The following is a 10,313-nucleotide window of genomic DNA, read 5'->3' as shown; positions in this document are numbered from 1 at the left end:
TTCAAGAGGTCCCTCAAGATTTTAAATGCAACTTGTAATTTGTGATTGAGAAAACGGTCAGTTTCAAAAGGTTTAACGGGTAAGGCCGCAGGATTCAAACAGGTGTGTTGTGTTCATGTGTGTTGGGTCACTCAGTGATGGAACAAGGCCAACAGTAAAGGAACTTGCCAGCCAGAGATGAACAGGAATAGTATCATGGCTATAGCTTCCATTACTCACTTAAATGAATAGTCAGTCCACAGGTCAACAGATTCTACCAGATTCTCCCATTCAATAGTCTCCTCTATGAGGAGTATGTGGTACCTGGTATGTGCTCGCATCTCCTGCACACAAGGCAACAGGTTTTGCTGCAGTGGACCACCTTGAACCTCCTCAATGACCCTTGGAGGCCCCCTGCGGCCCATTTTGAGAAACTCCTTTGACAGTTGTGGTTGAGACTGATTTTCAAAAGAAATACGTGAACCCAGTCTATCCCAGGTGACATCCAGCAAGTTTGAATGATCTTAGTTTGTAGAGAACATCGTCACAAATGATTTTACAACGTGTCACATCCCTCTTTCCACTAACAAGGACCACGGCAATAACAATATGAGTTTCGAGAGGTTTAATGCGTGATGGAATGATTGTTAGGTTTAGGAAGCGGAAGGGGTAGAGGGAGAGGGATGTAGGGTAGGGATAGGGGGTAAAGGGATGAAGGGATGTAAGGGTGTAGGGAAGAAGAAACGAGGAGTGTAGAGAAGGTCGTAGAACGAAGGTTGGGCGAGCGATGGGGGACCGTTGGTGTCCGATGGCTGGCGGGAACTGGGGGAATGGAGACTGTAGAGTGGGGGCCGTCTCTTTGGAAGCTCTGGTGGTGCAGAGTCCCCCGTTGTTCCTGTAAACCTGCAAGAGAGAGAGAGAGAGAGAGAGAGAGAGAGAGAGAGAGAGAGAGAGAGAGAGGAGAGGGTTGACAAAAACGGGGTTGGGGGGAGGGATGTGAAAGCAAAGTCGAAGAGGAAGCGAACAGGTTCGTTGTGCTATACTCTGTGCGGAGGAAATTAGCTGTGTTCAGGGCGTGGTCCATGTTCCTGAACTAAGTTTATAAAACTCAATTTAGTAAATGACACGTGTTAGGGATTATAAATCAGATAGATTACACACAGTATCACTAAACTAACAATCTAAATTATAGAAACAATATCAAATCTGGCATCTCCAGCTGTCTACAATCACACTACAAGCGTATGCACGTGCATACAAGAAATTCGTCAGAAGAAAAATTATTTTCTAAAAATACATATTGGAGCAGCTTGGGGGGAATACAAAAACTCTTTTAACTAAAAAATGATAAAAATGTATAATTTTTCCAAAAGATGGGATGACACTTAAGATGAGGCATTGACTGGAAGTTTTACGGTGGTACATTTTTAGCTGAGAATTGAGTCAGGCTACATCTGTAATGAATTTAAGTATGCAAATAAGTTAGTGCTAATGCTCAGTCAGCTCAGCACTCGAGTGAAGATTCAAGATCAGAAGATGAGGTCGACTGTGAAGACGAGCAAAAAGAGGAGGGATGGGAGCCGGAGAAAGAGAATGAGCATGGTGGAAAGAATGGTGAAGAAACGGGGGAGCGGCATAAAGACGTAAATGTGGGTGGAAAATAATAAGCAAAGTGGTATATAATGAATTTCGACTCCTTTGGCGGGCTCTCTGAATAAACGAAGGCAGTCTTGGCGGACAATAGCGGGGTTGGGTTAAAGGGGTCGTTTGTGTGGACAGGTCAGGGGGGTTGAGGGTCAAATCTCTCCCATTCATGACACCCCAAGTTTTGCCACACTCACACACAAACATGCGCACACACATACGTATGTCAGGGGCACTTTCCCAGCGTTGGTTGCGGGGGCAAATCTGGGAAAGTTCAACCTCGGTTGCAATAACTTTTCACTGCGAGGTCAAGGGTGGAGATGGCGTTTGTTTGTGTGTGTGTGTGTGGGTGTGTGTGTGTGTGTGTATGTGAATTAAAGACAGAGGGAGAGAGAAAGGGGAAATCTTCATTGTTTTGACCAGATTGCAGAAAAGAGAGACAGAAAGAAAATATAATATTCCATTGCTGGCAACACCATAAATAAAATGCCATTCACCTCCATTGTACTGGAGTGGCAGCAGAAATCTAAAAGACAAATATCTCCAAATTCAAGCAAAATGAATGAAAACTATCTGCATGATTCTACTGAATATAAGTGAGCAAATGGGGTTTTGTGGAGCTACTCATGCAAATGGAGATGCCACCAATCTCTCTTTCGTCAGGCAGGAGGTGAGAGAATGAGTCATGGCTGTGGGTTAGGAAGTGTCAGAGAGAAAGTGCTTCTGTCTTCGTGTGTCGGGACCAGAGGCAGCTATAGGCAGCAGAGAGTCGTGACATTCTCACAAGCTTCCGGGACCTTTATTGCTGTGGCAATAATCAATAGCGTTCCCACTGAGACGTCTTTTGGCTGGGCGGGTCAATACCTGTCACTCAGGGCCGGAGTCGCGGCACACACCCTCTTACTCAGCAGCTACCGATGCCTCACTCTGTCTGCTCTCCTCCTCCCATGTCAACTTATGTATCTCAGGACATTTCCACAATTTATGGAGTCATGTGTTTTAAAAAGAAATCTCAACTCATGTCAAATTGAGTGTGAAAATAGAGACTAATGATGATTTGGATTATTGTTTTTGAATACTCCTTATCTTCAAAACCCAGTGGTGTTTACACAGATGTTAAACAGGGAAACCCGGCAGATCTTCACTTTGAGAAGAAGAAGAATGAATTAAACGAGTGATTATCTGCATTTTCTATAAATAAATGTGTTTTTGTCAGTCCACTAATTGGTTAATCGTTTCAGTACTAAACACAGTTGTGGTTATTTATTTTGAGTTGGTTCATAAAATTCCAACTACTTGAGGTTTTTGAAACTCTTTCAGAACTAATATTATGTACCCAAAAAAAATTTTGATTGCATTTTGTTGCACTAAAATCAAATTCAGTAGCAATTTAGTGACATTAATTTAAAAAATCTGTAATTTTGTTGATTTTCTTTGCAAATCAACAAAATTTTCCTTCAGCTCCAGAATACATTTAACTGTTTCTGTGACAATGTTTTTGCATCTTTAAGTTATCGACAAGTCAGTGTGATTTTGTGTGTGTTTTTAATAAAATAACTATATTTAAACCACAAATACTGAACCTTACAGAAGATTGTGGTCACAATGGACAGTGTGAAGAGGCAGCCAATGGGTTGGGCGGTATTTTTATAGTTTGTTACCAATATACAGCCAATATTGCTGTTTGACTCAAGCACTTAAACAGAATCGCTTCGGTAAAAAGATGACCTGTGCACGTCAAGTCCAGTCTTTACACAACAGCACTTAGTCAGCACAAAAAAACTGATGTTCAGACTGAATGCTCTGGCGATGCCTGAAATAACGAGATTATGAGGTCAGTTATCTTCTCCCATGAATATGAAAAAGATCAACAATATATATATAGATAGAATTTTTGAATTGATTTTTAAAAAATGTATTGGATTTTAAAGTTATCAAATAAAATAGCTGCCCGGTGATTTGATTTTGCAGCAGATGATGATCACGGTGTAAAGTGAAGTAGAGATTTTGAACAGAAAACAAATCTCTGGATAATGAGATGTTTGGATGTTCTCTTCAGCTCATCTTCCACCTTTACACTGCATGATTCAGGAATTTCAGCTTTTTTAACTTTCGGAAAAATCGAAATATTGCACATCTGCTCAAAGGCAGGTTCCCTTTTGTATCTATTTAGTCCCTTAAACACCGACGTACAATAACAAATCACAGGATATTTGCGAACACTCTCGAGCCCTGTGATCTCTACAAAGTGATGGTGAGATTAGTGTAGACTTCTCTGCTTCTCATCTTCTCTGTTACTCCCTGGATGACGCTGTCCGTCGCCTCGTTGCCAAGCAACAGAGCAGCCACTGTCAAAGAATTCTGGGGGATGTTTAGGCAGCGGCATGCTAGGGGGGGAAGGAGTGTGTGTGTGTGTGTGTGTGTGTGTGGGGTGGCAGAGGAGAAGCAGGAGTGTGTACTGGTCGGAGTTGAGAGAAGCAGGACACTCAGTTGTGCATTTGCAATGTGCAAAAACAAAAAAGTGCATGTTCATATGAGACCGTACGACACAGAATGAGTGTATAGTGAAAGCTAGGACTGTCTCTCTTGTGTGTCATGGCCTTAAGATTTCTGTCTCTCTATAATTGTCTTTCTGAATTTGCCGTCTGGCTCATTTAAAGCCCTAGTTATGCATCATATTTCATGCCTATCTCTTACATTTTCTCCACAAACTTTTTGCGAGCTGTCAGCACCGATGAACCACTTGCAACACGGCTGCTGGATGAAATTAGGGTAGTGCTGCTCTCGTAACAATCTTTTCAGAGAATACAGTAGCAGGTGCATACAGTATATGGATGGACTTGTCTTTGTCCACTGAGCCTGTTCAGAAGCTCTCATTCCAATTTACCTCTCTGTCCATTTGACTCTATGTCCTATCTTCTCCCAAAACATGCTTCCCTCCATAAATTTCATTGGCATTCCTCACCACAGCATTGCCTCTCTCGCTAACCTCTCTCCTGTGCTCTCCTTCCTCTATCGCCGTGCCCCTATAGCAGCAGGGAGGAGATGCCTTCACCAGAGGAGGTTTATTTTGCGGTTTCCCCTGTTCCCTTTGTCCTCTCTCTCCTCTCCATCTCTCGACGGGATGGTTTCATAGCCCACCCCGCCGACTGGGCCTCCGTCTCCCCTGCCAGGCCTTTTAGCCAGCGGGTTAAACATTGATTTGTGAATGGAGGGAGGCACAGTGGCCCCTGCGTGGAGTGCAGCGGTCCCCTACTGTTTCTGTGTGTACACACACACCGTCCTACTATACACCACCAAGACTAACAGCCAACATGAAAGCTACTGAGCTAAAAGGATTTCATTCAACAACTGCAGTTGTGTATCAAATGTTTCCGTGTTGCTATTCATCCTTAAATTCATTTGACACGATTTTCCTTTTAATTTAGTCAGACAATTTTCCCATTCAGCAGTGAAACAGCATTTTGAAGGGACAAACTTCTTTCAGTGCTTGATCTTAAAACTGATCCCACATGTCATGCATCACTTGTTGAGCTGTTGAGTTTTTTCCACACATTTTTAGATCTAAATAACAAACGACCGTTCCAGGTGTCTTAGTGATCTTAACAGTATATGCTGTATATGTTCAATGTGGTTCCAAGGTTAAAGAGATGGTGCTGGAACTCAGTTTGAACTGAGAGTGTTGAATCCATGAGTAAGTGAGGGGTATCAAGGTGAGAGTGAAAGGGGACCCTCTTGACTTCTTACTGGGTTTCCCGCCTCTGGAAGAGTCCCAGCATGAAAAGGCAAAGAGAGGGAGAGAGGGGATTGGAGAGGGGTTTGCTTTTCACCACTCAAAAAAAAAAAAAAAAAAAAGAGCAATGAATGAGTGACTGGCTGATTGAATGAGAGGCGGGCTGGGGTTGAGAGGGGCTCTGGCCCTGTGGATCAGCAGAGGTTAACTCGGCTTCTTCACAAGGATGAAAAGGGGAGAAAAAAACCCGGATTGAGCTTTAAAGAGGAGGATCCCCTGCGCCCGGGGCGGGATCAGACAGGATGATTTATTAGAGAGAGAGAGAGAGAGAGAGAGAGAGAGAGAGAGAGAGAGAGAGAGAGAGAGAGAGATCAAAAAGCTGCAGAGCGAACGCAGCATTCAAAACTGCTGATATGCACGACATGAGGATGGGCTTGATTCAGATGCCAGAGAGGAAGAGACACGAGCTTAACACCTCTCACCTCTTGAATCATACTCACATATTTATACAAAAAACCGTTTTGCGCTTGAACATTTTTTTCACAGTGCTTAAAAATGCAATTATAAGGGCATAGCCTCGAGAAAACGCTCCACAGAGCTCTTTCATTTTTTTGTTGTTGTTTTTGTTTTAGTGCTTGTAAAAAAAAATACTTAAACTGATCTCATTAGTCACAGTGTTCCCCGTGTAACCAGGTGCACTGGAGGGCCAAAATATGTAACCATGGCGTTTTACAATAAATAAAAGCAGCTGCATGAGTTCAACATAAGTTTATAGTGGAATAGGACACGTGCAATGCAATGCCAAGCCTTTACACAAAAATAACCATTGCAGCTGTGCGATTTTTTTTGTTTTGTTTTTGATTACATCTTTCTGTAAGAACTGCGCTGTATAAATAAAGATGTGCAATTTGGCCTCTGTAACCCCTTCAATCGCCTGTCACACGCGCATCATATAATCGACTCATTTTCTCTCACTCCGGGACAACGCTTGCCTCACAGGCCTACAGTAAGGCTGCCCTTTCTGCAGCAGAATGGCTGCACATGGCGCTGAAGGCACCGCTTTATGCCCTAAGTGCCTGGTTACAGCGTTGCACTATAGTTTGCTCACACAAGAGAGGGGGGGCACAAGACAAACACTAAACGTCATGCAGTGCGGTCAGAGAGTAAACAGTGTCGCGATTGTAATCTCTTTTTGGGGTAGAAAATAGGGCTGTTGTGTCTTTAAGAGGGGCTGCTGGTCCCTCATCGCAGCTGCTGCGTGTGTGTGTGCGTGCGCGCGCGTGTGTGTGTGTGTGTGACACAGAGGACAGCGGAGATTCATTACTTAAGCAGTACAATGGGCATTTATCACCCCGTGGTGTTATTCAAATATCAGTACCAAGCGAGGACCTTCTCCACTCCTCTCTCCGCCTTGTGTCGCGACCGCAGCGTTTATTGTTGGAGCAGCGTAAAGAAAAAGCCAGGAGGGCAGAGAGACACCCATCCAGTCAGCGCACTCAGTCAGTCCGAGAGACCGGTAAAGGGAGGACGGGAGGAAGGCAGGAGCGTCTGACCGGAGTGTACGAAGCCCGCCGCTTATAGCCTCTTTTTTTTTGTGTGCCACCATCCAACGCCTCTGCTCGCTGGGGGGCTTTTGGAAGGAGCAGAGAGATCCGAGAGAACGCACGACGTGGAAACCGAACCAAGGACGCACCAACGGGAACTAAGGGGTTTCCTTTTTTACATTTTTTTATTTATTTCATCAACCACTATAAAACACCAGAGGAAAGAACGTAAACGCTCCAAGTGCCTTTCTTCAAATAGGAGGTTTTTCTTTTTTTTAAATTCAACATCCGTGGAAAGCCATTGTGCATCCTGAGGCACCAGAACTGAACAGTCTTTCCCTAAATCGATGACAGTACACAGGTTGCAGAAATGGCGTTTTGCCGACGTTCTCACCTCGGACTTTAAATTGAAATGAAGTCCACTTAAGCTGTTTGATTCCTGTCTTTTTGTTCGCCCTCTGTGAGACACTTTTAAAAGTGCGATTCTCTGGTGAACCAAAAGGAGATGACATTTTACTTAAAGATGCAATGGCCATTCAGCCATCTTAAGGGCCCAGAGATCTGGACAGACTTGTGGTTAACTTTACAACTAGCAACCAGTGTAAAGACACGGACACAGAACAGCAACTATAAGAGAAAGTAGGAAATAGGATTGTTTCAAACAGCAGTAGAAAAAAAAAGTCACAAAGTGATTGTGGCTGCAACAATGCCTCCTTAGCATTATCAAACAAATGCAACAAGAAAAAAGGATCGACTTTCTTCCTATGTGTCAGTACAACAGAGGGGATCAGCTTCAGAATAAGGGAATGTGCTTTTCATCGCAAAAAAAAAACAAAAAACATCTTAAAGGTTTAGTTTTCTGCTGAAACAGCTCAGAGTTGGAAATGCACAGTGATATTTCTTTCAAGAGGCCGAATCCGGGGCAGTGCTGAGCAGCGAGGATGTCACAAATAATGCACAGTGCTGCAACTCCCTAATCTTGTAGGGAAAAAAAGGGGAGAGAAAACAGGTTTTAGTGTCAGTCGCAGCCAATGCTGTCAAAGGGCATCATTTAGGCAGCCGTGGCAGGTGCAGCCATGGGCCTATACAATAACGACCCGTGCACACTTTGTGATTTAAATAACCAAATGCTTGATTTCGTCTTTTTTTTTTTTTTTATCTTGGCAGAGGATATACAGAGTCTTTAGCGACTGATTGTCCAAACGCAATTCTTGAGTCAACTCAAAATTCAACCCCAAGAATTGTGTATGGACATCTGTTGCTGCAGACTCACATTCATCACTGCTGGCTTTGGCCAAACGCCACATCAAGAATGTATAGGCCTCCGAAACCACAAAGGAGGCTGCACAACGGTCTTTAGTCTCGGGTTGTTTTTTGTAACTGTCTCATTTCAGGTAAGATCTACAAACCACGTTTGTGCGGATGAAACGGACGCGGGACTGGGCCAATAAAGTGGAGGAAACCTTATTCTGCCTCGTGTAATGTGTTTTTCGGGATGCGCGTTGTGTTTGGCCCGATTGGTATTTACACTTTGTCGAAGATATAATCAAGAGTGTTTGTTTTAAATGGCAAGCATCGACCGGAAGCATCGATGTATCGACTGTGTTTGGCAAATACTAGGAAGCGGTGAGTTGAGAGTGCTGGCAGAGTGAGGCCTGCATGCAGCACAGGCGCACGTGAGATGAGCTATACGAACTGGACCATCAGAGACATGAAGTCATGCACGAGGAGAATAAACACGAATGAACGAGGCAGATTAAATAGAAAGAAACGTCAAAAGATATACGTTTGAATGAAAAAAAATAGCTTCTTAGAGAATTCCATCTGATATATTAATATATAAAGAGCAGCTTAGACAAAGTCTTAATTAAGTGCATCCTACAAGAAGGCATGCTAAGCAGAGATATATTACTTAACACAATTTTAAAAACGCATTTAGTGCTTCTTTGGGGGAGTCTTATAAGTTACATATTCATGTGTTACAGTGCTGTAAAAAGCTTAGAAGAACACGAGAGGCCTGATGACTGATGCTCAAATCTCAGGAGCCAAACAGCGTCACTGATGAATCACGTGGGACACTTATGGCCCTTTCGGTCTTTTTATCTTTTCATCTTTTTTCATTATTTTATTTATTTAACCAGTTTTACTGCTTTAAAATAATTATAATTATTCATTTTCAAACGAAAAATGTCTGATCATTCAAACGTATAAATAGATAATACAAATATTTAAGTTATTAACGAATAATGTAAAAACATAAAAAATGTACTATATTACCCCTAAAATATTTTCTTATTTTAAATATATTTTGAAACGTTTTTTTTTGTAGGCTCAGCATTTAATTGAAAACAACAGCACATCCACACAGCCAACGTATGTGTGTGTGTGTGTGTGTGTGTGTGCGTGCTATTGTTGTTGAACATTAAAGGCTAACATTTCTTAATTCCAGGGGATGAGTGCATCATGTTTGCTCTTGCAGAAATGCGTCTGTGTGAAATGGACTCAGCTACTGATTCTCGTTACTTATTTTACAGACTATCAGTAGCCTCTAAATTACAATTGTTTATTCATTTTTATTTTATTTGAAGCAAACATTTGTGCACGTGCTTTTCAAAACACAACTGCATAACACGAATGTATTTGTTTCTAAATAAAGAGCTTCTTTTTAATTAATAAATAATCAGCAGGTTCAGTGGTAAAAAAATGAAAAATAAAACCGAGTCTTGTTACATTTTGATTGTGGCAATATAGATGCTAAACTACTTCTCATTTAGAGTTGTTTGGCAGACTGTTTGAGCTTTATATTTCTAACTACAGTGTTTTTGTTCAGCTAACATGCCTTCAGTTTCAGCACTGGATTCACTGCAGGAAAACTATGGGTGCAAAACACGATGGAGAGTAAATATGGCAACAGTTGCTTTGGTTACCATAATCGAAAAATTAGGGATAACTATATATATATATTTCTTTCATGTATGTAACAGAAGAATACTTAAAAAAATGATCACCCTGTCAGCCTGATAGAAAGAAAAAATGAAATCAATGCTACTTTGTAAAAAGATAATCTAGCAGTTTATTTTTAATGGCTAGTGTTTACTACATGGCTGTTTATTACAGGAGAAGCAGGGGCTTTTTATTCCCACTGTTGGAACCTGAGCTGCTCAGAGTCGTTATGGTACACGTTGGTGATCTGATGGTGAGGCCAGGTCGACTCTCTCACCACCACCATCGTCACCATCTCTCCTGGCTGTTGAGCAGGATCAAGTGTGCAGCATGTGGACTTGCTTATAAACTGTGCAGGTAATAGTCCAAACCCTGCATGCACAATGAGAGTGCGGATATACACACTAATGGAAACAGAGTGGGAATAAAATGTGGGTACAAACCCTGATTCACATGTAAAAGCTAGTGTC

The sequence above is a fragment of the Anarhichas minor genome, unplaced genomic scaffold (assembly GCF_050575085.1).
Source record: "Anarhichas minor isolate MPS153535 unplaced genomic scaffold, ASM5057508v1 ptg000073l, whole genome shotgun sequence".
NCBI lineage: Eukaryota > Metazoa > Chordata > Actinopteri > Perciformes > Anarhichadidae > Anarhichas > Anarhichas minor.
Note: the sequence above shows the minus strand (reverse complement) of the source record.